Source organism: Myotis nattereri (genome assembly GCF_964212035.1).
Source record: "Myotis nattereri genome assembly, chromosome: 4".
In the NCBI taxonomy this organism is placed as follows: Eukaryota; Metazoa; Chordata; class Mammalia; order Chiroptera; family Vespertilionidae; genus Myotis; species Myotis nattereri.
The window spans coordinates 64,754,924-64,771,539 of NC_138079.1; the positions used below are offsets into that span (position 1 = coordinate 64,754,924).

Genomic DNA, 16,616 nt, shown 5'->3' on the forward strand with positions numbered 1-16,616 from the left:
CTTGGTGCCAGGGGCGAGTGGGCGCGCGGAGACTGCGCGCGCGGAGACTGTGCGCAGACCTGGAAGGTGGAGGCTTGCGAATTCGCACAACTATCAGGCTCTTGCTACAGTTCCCCTTAGATCCGTGCATTTGATTATTAAACCCAGCGCATGGGATTCCCCAGTTGGGGTCATTCGCAGAGCCTGTAGGGGAAAGTTCTTTTTGGGGAGCCTGGGAAACAGCGGACAGTGGCAAGGAACCAGCTCTGGGCAGTGGTCTTTCCGGAATTAGTTCCAAATACCATAGAGGACAAAACCCTACTGATAGAGAGGACTTAGAGCCTCGGTGGTAAATCCAGACACACTGCCACCCAGAGGCAGAGCCACGAACTGTCTCTTTTGCGATCACAAATAAAGGCAGTCTGGTAAAAAAATACAACCTGCCTTAAAATCAGGTCTGTGGTTTACTGCACAGAGGGACAGTGTATCGCAGGGAAGTTCAACACTCCCCTGAATGCCTGGCAGGACTGAGGCGTGCCAAAAAGAAGAGTGGAAGATCTGAAGCACCTTCACTTCCGAATATTTTTATATATATATATTTTTAATTCTTTTTTCACCATTTCATTAAGAACCTATTTTATTTTTTTTATTTTTTTTTCATCACCTGATTTTACCTTTTTAATTACTACATTTTTTTAACCAGTATTACTGCTATCCTTTTACCATTTTTTCAAGTGTCATTTTATTTTTTATTATTTTTTTTTATTTTTCTTTATTTTATTTTGGGATTAGTGTTCTACACTCTATTTTCATCGTTCCTTTAGCATCATTTCTCTCTATTTCACATTTACCCTTAAGCCAAAACTCTCTTCCTCACTTTTCCCCTTTTGTTGTCCTGTTTCTCTTACCCTATTCCTGCTTTGGATTTTACCTATTCCTTCTTTCTACCCACTGTCTAAATTTCACCCTACTTATATATCTAATTTCCAATCCCTCGCTCTCCCCATACAAATAGCCTCTTCCCCACCTCTATTTCATTCTCTTAATTTTTTTTTGTTTTTGTTTTTGTTGTTGTTGTTTTTTTTGGTTTTTTTTTTTTTTTGGTCTTTTTGTGGGTTTTTTTTTTTTCTCTCCCTTTTCCCAATCTCATTTCAGCACTCCTTTTTGTTTTTTATTTTTCTCTCTAATATTTTTCTCTTTTTTCTTCTTTAGCCCCTAATTCTCTTCGCTCGGGGGGGGGGGGGGGTCACCTTTATTTGGGGTTATTAATATTGTGAATGCATTTAGTTCGGTGCCTTGTACGTTGTGCCTTGTTGTGTTGTATTTTGTGCCTTTGAATCAGCGCAACAGAGAGAGATCTACATAACCAAACACCTTGAGAAGAGAAATCATGGTGAAACAAAGAACCAACCCAAATATGAAAGAAAAACAGGCATCATCAGAAAAGGAAGTAAACGAAATAGAGGCAATGGAGGCAAGCAACCTGTCAGAGAAAGAATTCAGAGTAATGGTCATAAGGTGGATGAAAAGAATGGAAGACCAATTCAACAATATGTGTAGGAACCAAGAGGAAATGAAGAAGAACCAAGAGGAAATGAAGAGAAACCAAGAAGAAATGAAAAACGACATCACTGCCATAAAGAACTCAATAGAAAGCATCAACAGTAGACTAGAAGAAGCAGAGGACCGTATCAGCGAGCTAGAAGACAAGGTAGAAAAAAATACCCAAACAGAACAGCTTCTAGAAAAAAAAATTAAAAAGCAGGAAGAGAGCCTAAGAGAACTCTGGGACAATGCTAAACGAAACAACATCCGAATAATAGGGGTGCCAGAAGGAGAGGAAACTGAGCAAGGAATAGAAAACCTGTTTGAAAAAATAGTAACAGAAAATTTCCCTGATATAGGGAGGAAAAAACTCACACAAATCCAAGAAGCTCACAGAGTCCCAAACAAAATGAACCCGAAAAGACCGACACCAAGGCACATAATAATTAAATTGGCAAACACCAACGACAAAGCAAGAATCTTAAAAGCAGCCAGAGAGAGACAGAAAGTTACCTACAAAGGATCCCCCATCAGACTAGCGACCGATTTCTCAACAGAAACACATCAGGCAAGAAGGGAATGGAATGAAATATACAAAGTCATGCAAAGGAAGGGTCTGAATCCAAGAATACTATACCCAGCGAGGCTATCAATCAAAATTGAGGGTCAAATCAGGAGCTTCACAGACAAAAATGGTCTACGGGAGTTTATTACAACCAAACCAGCAATGCAAGAAATGCTAAAGGGTCTGCTGTAAATAGAAAAAAAACAGGAAACAAAGAAGGAACGCAGCGGTAAAGAACAAAAATGGCGACTAACAAGTTTCTATCAATAATAACTTTAAATGTAAATGGATTAAATTCCCCAGTCAAAAGGCATAGGGTAAATGAGTGGATAAGAAAACATGACCCATATATCTGCTGTCTACAGGAAACCCACCTCAGAAAAAAAGACGCACACAGACTGATGGTGAAGGGATGGAAAAAGGTTTTTCAGGCCAATGGAAGTGAAAAAAAAGCCGGGGTAGCAATACTTATATCTGACAAATTAGATCTCAAAGTGAAGGACATAAAAAGAGATCAAGAAGGCCACTTCATAATACTAAAGGGAGCAGTCCAACAAGAAGAAATAACTCTGGTAAATATATATGCACCCAATATAGGAGCACCCAAATACGTAAGAAAGCTTCTGGAGAAGATCAAGGGAGAGATTGACAGCAATACAATCATAGTAGGGGACCTTAACACCCCATTATCGCCACTGGACAAATCCTCTAAACAGAAACTCAGCAAAGAAACATCAATCCTAAATGACTCACTAGATCAGATGGAATTAATTGACATCTTCAGAACATTTCACCCCAAAGCCACAGAATATACATTCTCCTCAGGTGCACATTTGTCATCTTCAAAGATAGACCATATATTGGGTCACAGACAAAGTCTCTTCAAATTCAAGAAAATTGAAATCATATCAAGTATCTTCTCAGACCACAAAGGCATAAAACTGGAAATCAACTACAACAAAAATAATCCAAAAAAATCAAACACATGGAGACTAAATAGCATGCTATTAAACAACGACTGGGTCACCAGTGAGATCAAAGAAGAAATAAAAAACATCATGGCAACGAATGACAATGAAAACACAACAATCCAAAACCTATGGGACACAGCAAAAGCAGTCTTGAGAGGGAAGTTCATAGCTCTACAAGCCTACTGCAAGAAACAAGAAACAATGAGAATAAATGACCTAACTCTACAACTCGAAGAATTAGAAAGAGAGCAACAAAAAAAGCCCACTGTAAGCAGAAGGAAGGAAATAACAAAGATCAGAGCGGAGATAAACGACATAGAGACCAAAAAAACAATACAAAAGATCAACAAAACCAAGAGCTGGTTCTTTGAAAGGATAAACAAGATTGATACACCTCTAGCCAGGCTCACCAAGAAACAAAGAGAGAGGACCCAAATAAACAAAATCAGAAATGAAAGAGGAGAAATAACAACAGACCCCATAGAAATACAAAGGATTGTTAGAAAATACTATGAACAACTCTACTCCAACACACTAGACAACCTGGAGGAAATGGACATATTCCTAGATAAATACAACCTTCCAAAACTTAACCAGGAAGAATCTAAAAATCTCAATAGGCCAATAACTATGGAGGAAATCGAAGCAGTAATCAAAAAGCTTCCAGCAAACAAAAGCCCGGGGCCAGATGGCTTCACAGGGGAGTTTTACCAAACATTCAAGGAAGACCTAAAACCTATCCTCCTCAGACTATGTCGAAAGATCCAAGAGGAAGGAACACTTCCCAGCTCATTCTATGAAGCCAACATCACCCTAATCTCAAAACCAGATAAAGACAATACAATGAAAGAGAATTATAGGCCAATATCCCTCATGAACATAGATGCCAAAATCCTCAACAAAATCCTAGCAAATCGGATCCAGCAGTACATCAAAAAGATCATACACCATGACCAAGTAGGATTTATCCCAGGGATGCAAGGATGGTACAATATCCGCAAATCAATAAACGTGATACATCACATAAACAAATTGAGAGAAAAAAACCACATAGTCATATCAATTGATGCGGAAAAAGCATTTGACAAAATCCAACACCCTTTCTTGATAAAAACTCTCAGCAAGATAGGAATTGAGGGATCATACCTCAACATAATAAAAGCCATATATGACAAACCCACAGCCAACATCATAATCAATGGGCAAAAACTAAAACCATTCCCCCTAAAAACAGGAACAAGACAGGGATGCCCCCTCTCACCACTCCTGTTCAACATAGTACTGGAAGTACTAGCCATTGCGATTAGACACGAAGAAGAAATAAAAGGCATGCAGATTGGAAAAGAAGAAGTAAAACTGTCCTTATTTGCAGATGACATGATACTGTACATACAGAACCCTAAAGACTCCATCAAAAAATTATTAGACTTAATAAATGAATTCGGCAATGTAGCAGGATACAAAATTAATGCTAAGAAATCCATGGCATTTCTTTACACCAATAGTGAACTTACAGAAAGTGAAACTACAGAAGCAATCCCATTTACCATTGCACCAAAAAAATTAAAATACCTAGGAATAAACTTAACTAAGGAGGTAAAAGACTTATATGCTGAAAACTACAGGACACTGAAAAAAGAGATAGAGGAAGACATAAACAGATGGAAGAATATACCGTGTTCATGGATTGGTAGAATCAACATCATCAAAATGTCCATACTACCCAAAGCAATTTATAGATTCAATGCAATCCCCATTAAATTACCAATGGCATATTTCACAAATCTAGAACAAACGTTCCAAAAATTCATCTGGAATAAAAAAAGACCCCGAATAGCTGCAGCAATCCTGAGAAAACACAAAGTAGGTGGGATCTCAATACCAGATATCAAACTGTATTACAAAGCCACTGTTCTTAAAACAGCTTGGTACTGGCACAAGAACAGACATATAGATCAATGGAATAGAATAGAGACCCCAGAAATTGACCCAATCCACTATGCCCAATTAATATTCGACAAAGGAGGCAAGAGCATACAATGGAGTCAAGACAGTCTTTTCAATAAATGGTGTTGGGAAAATTGGACAGATACATGCAAAAGGATGAAACTAGATCACCAACTCACACCATACACAAAAATAAACTCAAAATGGATAAAAGATTTAAACGTAAGACGGGAAACCATAAAAATACTAGAGGAATCCACAGGCAGCGAAATCGCAAACATATGCCGAAGAAATTTCTTCTCTGATAATGCTCCTAGGGCAATGGAAACTAAAGAGAAAATAAACAAATGGGACTACATCAAAATAAAAAGCTTTTGCACAGCAAAGGAAACCATCAAAAAAACAACAAGAAGACCCACTACATGGGAGAACATATTTACCAATGATACCACCGATAAGGGTTTAATTTCCAACATATACAGGGATCTCATGAAACTTAACAAAAGGAAGATAAACAATCCAATAAAAAAATGGGCAACGGACCTAGATAGACACTTTTCGAAAGAGGACATACAGAAGGCAGAAAGACATATGAAAACCTGCTCAAAGTCACTAATTATACGAGAGATGCAAATCAAAACGACAATGCGTTATCATCTCACACCTGTCAGAATGGCTATCATCAACAAATCAACAAACAACAAGTGTTGGAGAGGATGTGGAGAAAAAGGAACCCTTCTGCACTGCTGGTGGGAATGCAGACTGGTGCAGCCACTGTGGAGAACAGTATGGAGCTACCTCAGAAGACTAAAAATGGAACTCCCATTTGACCCTGTGATCCCACTCCTAGGAATATATCCCAAGAAACCAGAAACGCCAATTAGAAAGGATATATGCACCCCTATGTTCATAGCAGCACAATTCACCATAGCTAAGATTTGGAAACAGCCTAAGTGCCCATCAGCAGATGAGTGGATTAGAAAACTGTGGTACATATACACAATGGAATACTATGCTGCGGTAAAAAAAAAGGAACTCTTGCCTTTTGCAACAGCATGGATGGAACTGGAGAGCATTATGCTAAGTGAAATAAGCCAGTCAGAGAAAGATAAATACCACATGATCTCACTCATTTGTGGATTATAGAGAACAACATAGACTGATGAAAAAGGACAGACCCAAAGACTGAGAAACAGTGATCAGGCTATCAATCCCTAGAAGGAAAGTAGGGGAGGGCGGGGGTAAGGGGAAGAGATCAACAGAAGGACTTGTATACATGTATATAAGCCAAACCAATGGACATGGACAACGGGGGGATGGGAGCACGAGTTTGTGTGTGTGGGGGAGGTTGGGGGTTAAAGGGGGGGGGGGGATGAGGACACATTTGTAATTCCTTAACTAATAATAAAAAAAAAAAATGTAAAAAAAAAAAAAAAAAAAAGAAAATATTTTTATATACAACAGAGACAATATGACTCCCTAATGTATTTTATGGGTTAGAATTGCATTTGACTAAGAGTAAAGGAAACACGCTCAAATAATCTCAAGTTTCCCAAAAGGAAATAATAATGTCTTCATAAAGGTTTCCCAAAGAGGTATTGGAATTAAACCCTCAGTGGGATAAATAAACAAAAATAATAATAAAATTTTAAATTACTCCTTTGCCATACCAAAAGTAATCAAAATAGAGAACCTAATAATATTATCAACTTACCAAAAATTTTTAATCGTTTTGTAAGAACATTCTTCATCAAATTCTCAAAACTTAAAATCTAAAACTATCAACAAAGTAGAGTCCAAAACCTAAAACTATTAACAAGGAATTGTTGTTATTGTTGTTGTTGTTATATGTAAAGTAGGATCCAGTCAACCTTCATATTACTCTTATTATCAGTAGTAGTATTACTATTATTATTACATGTGCAGTAGGGCCAATCAAGCCTTCAAGTGACTTGAGCTTCAGTTGATATCTAACTGAAATCACAGGAGAGACCCTAAATGAGAACTACTCAACCTCAACTGTGTATAATCAACTCAAGAACTATGAAAGTTGATAAAAATTATTTAACCTACTAAATTTGAGTGGTGATACCCAACATATTCATTAGATTGTACAATGAACACTTATGCATTTCATTATATGCAGATTTTACCTCAATAAAAATAAGATTAAAAAAGAATATGTTGTATGGGAATTAGGTTTAGTGACATATAGCAGAAGTAAAAATGACAATTGCTTAGCAAGATAGTAGTATTTTTCTTTCTAATGTTAAAAAAAAATGTTTTGAAGTTCAAACCTAGACAATTTAGGATCTGTTTGGCAGCTTCACAGTCATAAGAAACCAAGGCTCCATCTACTAGTATATCTTCCCTTCATGGTCATTGTCAGGCCTCACCTTGCTTCAGATTGTTCACTGGTTCATGTAGCATCAAATTATTAGAGATGCACTATTGTGGCTATGTGCTATTAACTTCCGTCTTCAAGAAAGTCTCCATTCTCCTAGGTTAGGATGCCATTATCTTTGTCCTAGATTAATACAGTAACTTCTTATCTTCCAGTCTCCTGACCTGGCTTCCTCTAGTCTATTCTTTTACATAACTGCTAAAACTTTTTCAAACTTAAATCTCCTAATCATTTCACCCTTCCCCAGTCCCCACTTCCTTGTTTAAGACCCTCGAATATATCCCTACTGTCAACAAAAAAAATCCAAACTCAGAGTAGGAACTGTCAAATTGTCGGAGCACAAAGTTTGAGTATATGATGTATATTTTATCTATCGTTTTTTTTTTTTAAAAAAAAAATAGCTAATTGTTTTATCATTAAAAAGTTAATATATGTGAATATCAGTTGTAAATTTTAATGGCAAACTGTTTAGGAAAAAATATATTGGGAACTGGATTATCTCATCCATTTTAGGGTCCTACACTTACGTTAAAAACACACCTTATTAGACCATTTCACCAGGTGGCATGGGGGTGGGGAAGAAAGTGAGGAAATACAAAATCATGTCCCATTTGGAAATAGTTAAAAGAATAAAAATGTTAAATTTGTGCCCTGACTGGTTTGCTCAGTGGATAGAGCGTCGGCCTGCGGACCGAGCGATCCAAGGTTCGATTCCAGTCAAGGGCATGTATCTTGGTTGCGGGCACATCCTCAGTAGGGAGTGTGCAGGAGGCAGCTGATCGATGTTTCTCTCTCATCGATGTTTCTAACTCTCTATCCCTCTCCTTTCCTCTCTGTAAAAAAATAAATAAAATATAATTTTTTAAAAAATGTTAAATTTGTAAAAGAGAAGTATAGGCCATGGGGTACCATTAATATCTCTTAAGGATGACGGTTTTATGTATATTTTCAAGAACTCCTCTCCCTTTCAGTTTGTACTTCTCTATTAAGAGAATTTATGAATATATATACAGGCTTTCTTCTCTTCTTGCCTGCATTTCTGCAAAGCAGGAAGCTGAAGCTGCCTGAAGTCACTGGCTTCTCCCCATCTTAAGAAAACAAAAACAAACAAAAAAATTAAGCTCGTTGAAAAGATGATACTAGATGAATTCTTTTATTTGGCTTATGATGTGTGTCAGTACTTTTTATTTTTTGCAACATAATATGAAATAAAAAATATATACAAACTCAAACTTCCATATAAACTAGAAATAAAAGAATGTTTTTGACTATTTTATATTTAGCACCACCAAACAGTACCACATAATTTTTTGTAAGGGGTTGTCATTTAGGAAATTCACTTTGGTCCAGTTTTCACAAAAGTAGAAGTGCTTCTTTTCCTGTGTTTGATAGATGTACAGATAATTAAAACGCTGCCCCTTCCCTTAAGAAATTATAACATATGAACAACATAAACTGATGAACAAAAACAGATCCAGAAACAGAGAAGCATCAATCAGATGGTCAAACCTCAGAAGGAAGGTAGGGGAGGGTGGGGGTAAGGGGGAGAGATCAACCAAAGGACTTGTATGCATGCATATAAGCATAAGCAATGAACACAGACACCAGGGGAGGGCCTGAGCAGGGGGGTGAGGGGGAGTGGGGGGGATAAGGACACATATGTAATGCCTTAATCAATAAAGAAAGAAAAAAAAAGATTTGCAAGGGGGACGAAAAGGAAAAAGAAAAAGAAATTATAACCTAGAGAGAAAGGACTGGCTTATAAACCAATGCTATCACATTTCAAGATGCTGAATTCCATGACAAGGCTCCAGGTGATTTTAGGGGAGAAAATTTGTCAAGAGAAATATCTGATCAATATGGCATTCTAAAAAGTATGACAAGATTTAAATAATAGTCTATTTAAATTTAAGAATGACTATCTGTCTAAACAGAATTGTTTGTTTTGGCCTTGAGTTCAAAGAATGAAAATATCTTTATCTAATGAATAGGATACCTAAAATTTGAAAGAACTTAACACAATGGAATTATTTCAGCCCAAAATTATCAAATAATATGGGGTATTTAGTTGTTCTTTTTATAATCTAAAACAAGCATAAATCAAAATCTTTAGGCCATTTCTGAAGGAGCAAAGGAATCATGAATGTGGAAATTTAATAAGGTTTAAAATATTTGAATATCTGAATGACATCTGACGAATACCTCAGTCCTGAAGCTGATGAAACAGCTCTGTGCTGGTGCTATGTCCTAGAAGAGCATTAACCATGCCTGAGGATAAGCAACCCACAGGTTTTAAGGACACTAAGCACTGGTTGGCCGCTCTTAGGGTACTACTGCCATAGGGTACACTTGGCAGTAATTAGAAAAATCCAGTGTTCACAGTGTATGAAGGACATGCACACTTTGCCTAAGCATGACTAATCAAACAAGGAAATCTGAATATCCAGAGAACTGAATGAATGACCTACTAGCTGAATGACCACTTCAGACCAGGTACATGAAGTTATTACAGGCAATCTGTATTAAAAGAAAACTGTAAAATGTATTTTTCTCAAAGAACTGCTTTCTACATCCTCTCCAGGACTTCTTGTAAAAAGTAGTATTTTCATTATTTGTTCTCCCACCCCACATACCCACATACAATGTAACATCAGTGATAAACACATGTGGTCATGAAAATTTATGTTGTAGAAATAGAAGTATAAACTTGTCTTAACTTTGAGATAGCTGCCCAGAGATCCAAAAATCCAAGGTCTGAATAAGTTCAGGCTTAATGATGCCATTAACATCATGTACAACTTTATGTGTCGATGTTTCCAAGTCTCTTGAGTATATACTTGGAGAGGAATTGCTGAATCATGTGGTAACTCTATGTTTAATCATTTGAGTAACTGCCAGATTGTTTTCCAAAGTGACTACACTATTTTACAATCTCACCAGCAGTGTATAAAGGTTCCGATTTCTCCAAATCCTCACTAACACATTCTCTTTTTTATTACAGATACCCAAACAGGTCTGAAGTGGTTTTGATTTGAATTTCCCTAATGGCTATTGACTTAATCATCTTTCCATGTGCTTATTAGACATTTGTATATCTCTTTTGAAGAAATGTATATTCAGATCCTTTGCCTATTTTTCATTGTGTTGTCTTTTTATTATTGAGTTGCAATGTGTAAAAGAGAAAGCATCTCTTTTTGCTAAAGGCCATGACACCACATCTAGATTTAATACTTAACCTACTTGGTGTTTCAAACTCTACCAGAAATAGATTTTTAATCAACCAATCTGTAATTTTATTATTAATATCCATGAGGTAATCTGTCATGTGGGCCCTGTTCATCCCTACCCCCTCACAGACAGAGGAGGCAATCGCATGTAAAAAACAAACAAACAAACAAAACCTGTATACTTCTTTCCCCCTAAAAGAAGAAGTTTTGATTAGAAAATCCTTTCTTTTCTTTTGTTAATAGCTCCCTTGCCCCACCTTTCTTCCTATATAAACCTTTTATTTGTATAACTCCTTAGAGCTCCTTTCTAGATGCTAGATGGGATGAATCACTTAATACAGCCAATTAGATCTTCAAATTTACTCAATTGACTGTTGTTCTTTAACAAATTGTTTTTATACATTTCAGATACAAATCCCTTTTCAGATATATGATTTGCAATAATTTTCTTCCAATCTGGACACATTTTCTGGATGCCATAGAAACTAATTCTGAGGCCCCTTGAGAAAGGGTTTTGGGGGAGGATGGTTCTTTTCACTTTGACTGGTGGGTCGAAGCACAGAATCCCATCAGAGAACAAAGATGTGTCCAGAATAAAGAAGTGTGTAAGTATCACAAAGGTAGGGGAGAACCTCCCCAGGCAAGAGATGATCTCAAAATTACATGGGACCAGTAGAAGTACCTTGGTAGAGGGTAAGAATGAGATTGATTCAGCTCGCAGGCCTGCTAGCGTGTTATCAATTAAATACTTGTGGGTTGATTGACTACTCTCGGGATGTGATTAAGTAATTAAGCTGAGGAGCCACTTGGAGCCGCCAGGTGCCCACCCTTGAGGTTTTTGAAGAACCAGCTGGGCCAGAGCCTCTGCTCCTCCCCAGGGATGAAGCTGGCAGCCTGGGCTCCTCACAGGCCCCCCATGGCCAGGCCCCCCACCCTCTGTGCTGCCAGGCTGCTGTGGCTTCCATGACCCGGGCACCGCACTGGCCCTGCCTCACCTTAGCTCAATCCCTGTTGACTGTGACGCCGTTGCCCCATTTTGCCTCCATTAAAAATGTCTGTGTATTTCCAGAAAAAAAACCAAAAAACATAAATGGGTGGGAATTAAAGGGAAGTTATTGTATAAAATCAAAGTTGTAGTCAGTGTAAAATGAACTTTTATGTCTAGATGAAGTTTTACATAAGCTCCAGTAACCACACAGCAAAAAACCTACAACAGATTCACAAGAGAGAAGAAGGAAGATGCAAGGAAGAAAGAATTCTACCCAAAATCTCAGAGGGTGGTGGCCCTTCTGATACCTTGATATAGGACTGTGATGCAATAAATTTCTGTTCTCTTAAAAAACAAACAAACAAACAAAAACCACCTATGTATAACTAATCCATATGTATAAATAATGCATATATATAAATAACCCATATGTATAAGAAACCCATATGTATAAACAGCCCATATGTATAAGTATCCCATATGTATAAATAACCACTTTTTTAGCAGGAAGCTGAGCATATCCGGCACGGTGCATATCAGGCTCTTCCCCAGATCACACTTGTTCCAGTGACCCCACAGCTATAAAGCTCACATGCCTCCACATTATTTACTCTTTTCCTTGTGAGAATCAAGTAGAAAAACAAAGTACTATTCAGGGAGTTCAGCAAAAAGCATTTTATCGAGTGTCCTCTAATTCCTTTTCTTAAATGATTAACATAGACAGAAATGACTTTGGAAAGAGATGGGGGGAAAAACAAAACCAAAGCAAGAACATCACCTTCCGATGATCAGTATGAAACTGCTAACCTGTTAATGATTCACTTGGGAACCAACTGAAAAAAAAATTAAATTTACTGTGAATATGAAAAAAAAAAAAGTTATTTGAGACATCAAAACAAAGAACATATATGCACTGAAGAGGTATGTTTCAGTTGATGAAATGGCTCCAGCAAGCAGTCTGGTGCTTGGCAGTTCATTTGCCACCTGGCATAGACCCAGAATTTTAAAAAAAGAGATTTCAACATTAATCCCTAGTGTATTTTTGTTAAAGTTCCAGTTAAATAAGGTTAGAAAAGGTACACTTGTTTAAAAATTTTTTTTTTCCTGAGAACTGGACAATGTTAAAAATTATAGCAAAGCCTTTGGATAGGTAACCTGCATTACAGAATGTAAGATTTAGACTATAATCTTAAAAAATACAGGATAATTGGACCAAAGACCACCAAAAAAAAAAAAAAGATATAATTCAGACATATTGTTGAAATAAGGTAAATAAGGGAATCCTATAATCATCTCACCTCCTCCTAGAAATTTTTCCTAGTCAATAACTTGTGCCACCCACTCGATTGCCTTTAAAAAAAATTGCATTTCACATCCTCAGTGATCCCCCTCCCCAAACACACACACACACTGCAAATTTTTGAATGAGAGAGAGAGAGAAAGAGAGAGAGAGAGAGAGAGAGAGAGAGAGAGAGAGAGAGAGAGAGAGAATGGGAGGGGCAATTTCACCTACTATACAAGGACTTAACTGTCCAGCTGGCTGGCCTGCCTAGGGGCGCGAGTAATGATGGAAGCTTCTTCCAACAGCCAAATCCATGGAACACTAAAAAAATAGGCTCAATGCTCCCATGAGTGGGGTTTTGTGGATCTCCCGGTTGCCCAGGTGGTGAGTGTGGCGATAACCTTAACTCAGGTCCTCAGAAGCAAAACCTAGCAGTCACACACAAACTCACCACAGTGCTCAAGGTTGCTAGGGACCAAGACTGGTTGCTAAGGACGCTATAAGAGCCGCTCTTAGAGCCCGAATGTTGCTCTTTTAGCATCTCCTGACTAGGTTTAACCAATCAGGACCTTTAAGTGCAATTCCACCGTCCTTTCCCCGCCTTCACCACATTTGTGTTCAGTATCGAACAAATAGATGCAATTATAGGTGAAAGACCTTCATTAGCTTTAAAATATAATCATAAAGCACATAGTAATGATTCAGTTTTAATACTGTACATACGTTAGCTATCCGGCAGTAGCTGCAGCGAGAACTGGAATGACAGTGCCAGTGTCCCCTCAATGCCTAAATACCCACTCCATAGCCTCGTCCCCCCAAACATAATAATCTACACTTAAAATTAAAACAGCATACTTATACAAAGGTAGCTGTTTCTTTTAACCAAATTGCTGTTCAAAGGCTCCTTTTACATAGAAAATTTGGATCTAATGGTGGATAAACAAAACATCCAGGGTGTTCTGTAAGTATTAACCACAAGGGGGCAAATTTCAATTCAAAAGAATGCCTATTTTTGTAGATAGTATCCATTAGTATTTTCTAATTCAAATCCTTATAAAATTCCCTGTCTACCAAGTGACGAGCAACTTCAACTTCAAAAACACCACAAATTTTGAGGAATTCTGATTAACTTTAAAGTTAATTTACAGAGATTGTTCTTGTTAAGTAAATTGCCTTAAAATATTAAGAACTTCAAGACACTTTAACTGATGAAAACTTCAGATACATCAATCCAAAATTGTTTCTGTTCATAACAAGGATCAGGTAAGTCTTGTGATTTTATAGCAAATTTTTATATTTTAAACAGAAAGTATTAACCCAAACCAGAATGTATAACACCAAGAGTGAACTCTTAAACTGTGAACTTTGGACAATTATGATGTGTCAAGTTCATCAATTACAACAAATATACCAAATGGTTGGTTATTGATAATGCAGGAGGCTATGCATGTGTGGGGGAAGGGAGAGTATGGGAAATCTCTGTACCTCTTATTTTGTGTGTGTGTGTGTGTGTGTGTGTGTGTGTCTGCATGTGCACGTGTAAACTTAAAACTATAGTAAAATATAATAAAAATGTAAAATTAATTCATTCACTTTAAAAAGTAATAAAGTTTGAAAAAACAGAAATTACAATATCCAGTCCCAGGCTTCTCTGAAACACATTTCTCCTAAAAGATCAGTAAGTTGAGGGTAAAAATAAAACTAAGATATAGCAGAGAGAACAAAAACATGGTCTCTGTTTTCAAAGACTGAATAAGGCTGACAACTTCCAGAATGATAATCTCTTGTTCGTATAACCATTGTCCCTTTACATTTCATTTTTATGATTTGCCTCTTCATGTCCTTTGCTCACATTTCTACTGATTTCACTTTATTGGTAAGAGCTTTTTTCTTTTTTTTCTTTTTTTACAATAAAGTGACCCATTTTCTAAATCATGTTAAAAATGTGACATTTCCCAATTTGTGACTCATTTTTCAATTTTGATTAAAATGTTTTTCCTTTTTTATTTATCTAGAAATTTAAGCCCTAACTGGTTTGGCTCAGTGGATAGAGCGTCGGCCTGTGGACTCAAGGGTCCCAGGTTCGATTCCGGTCAAGGACATGTACCTTGGTTGCGGGCACATCCCCAGTAGGGAATGTGCAGGAGGCAGCTGATCGATGTTTCTCTATCATCAATGTTTCTGATTCTCTATCCCTCTCCCTTCCTCTCTGTAAAAAAACCAATAAAATATATATTTTTTAAAAAAAAGAAATGTAAATGTACCATGGTCAAATTGATTAGTCTTTCCTTAGATGTTTTTTGCTTTATTGTCGCTTTTAGAAAGTTTTTCAATCTATTTGAAAAATATTCACCTTTTATTTTCTTTCTGTATTCAATATTTTTTAAAAGGGAAAAATACAACATATTATAGCTGGAAATTATTTGGGAATAAATTGCGAGAGGGGGCTGTTACTGTATCTCCCCTCAACTGGCTACCCAGTTGTCCTCCTTTTAATAATTCATCCTTTCTTCACTGATATGAATGTAAATTGTAAGATGCCATTGCTTTTACTGGTGTATTTATTAAAAGCATACACACACACATACACACACACCCCTTTTCCTCCTTCTCCTTTTAATAAATAAACAAAATTTTGGATCTGAGATAGTCCCATCTTTGAGCCAATATTCCTAAGGAACAGGGAAATATTATTTTATTGCCATGTGCAATAAAACTAACTAATACTGGTTACATAGTCACTTGGTACTCATCCTCAAGTAATACTGGATACACATTTTAAGGGAAAGACTACATACATTTGCCCAAGCCCCATCACAACTCAAGCATGTCAGTCCACTTCAGACGAATTTGATTATCGCTTTAAATAAAGGTTCCCTTCTAGAAGATTGAGAAGAGTGCGTCAGGGTTCTCTTCTGGACGCCCTCGGAATGCTGGGCCCCAGTGGGGGGAAGGGGCACAGGAAGAACCCACGGTAGGCTCAGTCAGATCTAGGGACAGGGACTCCGCCCGAAGAGCCCTTGGAGCTGATGAAAACAGGTAGTAGGGTCATTTTAATTTTCCAACTAAGGTCTTGATTTGTAAAGGTATAAATACCCTGATTTAGATGCAGCATAAAATACCCACAGAAGACTATTTGTAGGTCTTTTGTGGCCTTGGAAAAGCAAAATGCTTAATTCTTTAAGTCCCTGAGTGTAGTTTATGTTCATGGCGAGGAGCCGGAGAGGACAGAAGAGGGGGGTTGTCTCCCTGCACCTTCCTTTTTAATGCTTACTTACGCCGTCCACACCACTTCTGCGCTCACCGGGCCGAACTTATCTCGATTTTCCCTAAAACGCCAAGTGCGGGAGGCAAAGTTAGATGTGTTATTACAAATATCTCGCACCTGAGCAACTCCCCTGCGGCAGGTGAGGCACCAGCCTGGTGAGAAAAGACCGAGATCCGAGGCCTTTGTGTGGAGCGGGACGTTCAGGCTGAGATCTCCGCGAGTCAGATCCCGCGAGGCCTTAGTTATTATTTCCCTATGAGACGTCTTCATTCGACCTTCTCTGACCCAGGTCGCATCGCCCATCCCTGTTTCCTCACGGCATTTCCTTGGTACAGTGTTCCATTAACTCCGGTCACTTCACCACTTGACAGTTTAAAGGCGGGCTCCGTATACCCGAATCGTCTCCCTAGCAACCGCGTCTCCGAAGACCGCCGGAAAAG

General features: G+C 37.7%; 1 protein-coding gene across 1 annotated transcript in view; it reads right to left on the reverse strand.

Moving 5' to 3' along the window:
* The window catches only part of TMEM232 (transmembrane protein 232), a 174,947-nt gene extending 158,348 nt beyond the window's left edge, over nt 1-16,599 (reverse strand). Inside the window, exon 1 of the mRNA XM_081090175.1 lies at nt 16,294-16,599. The gene's annotated coding sequence lies outside the window, so the exon portion shown is untranslated. The remainder of the gene's footprint in view (nt 1-16,293) is intronic.
* Nucleotides 16,600-16,616: the final 17 nt, after the last annotated feature.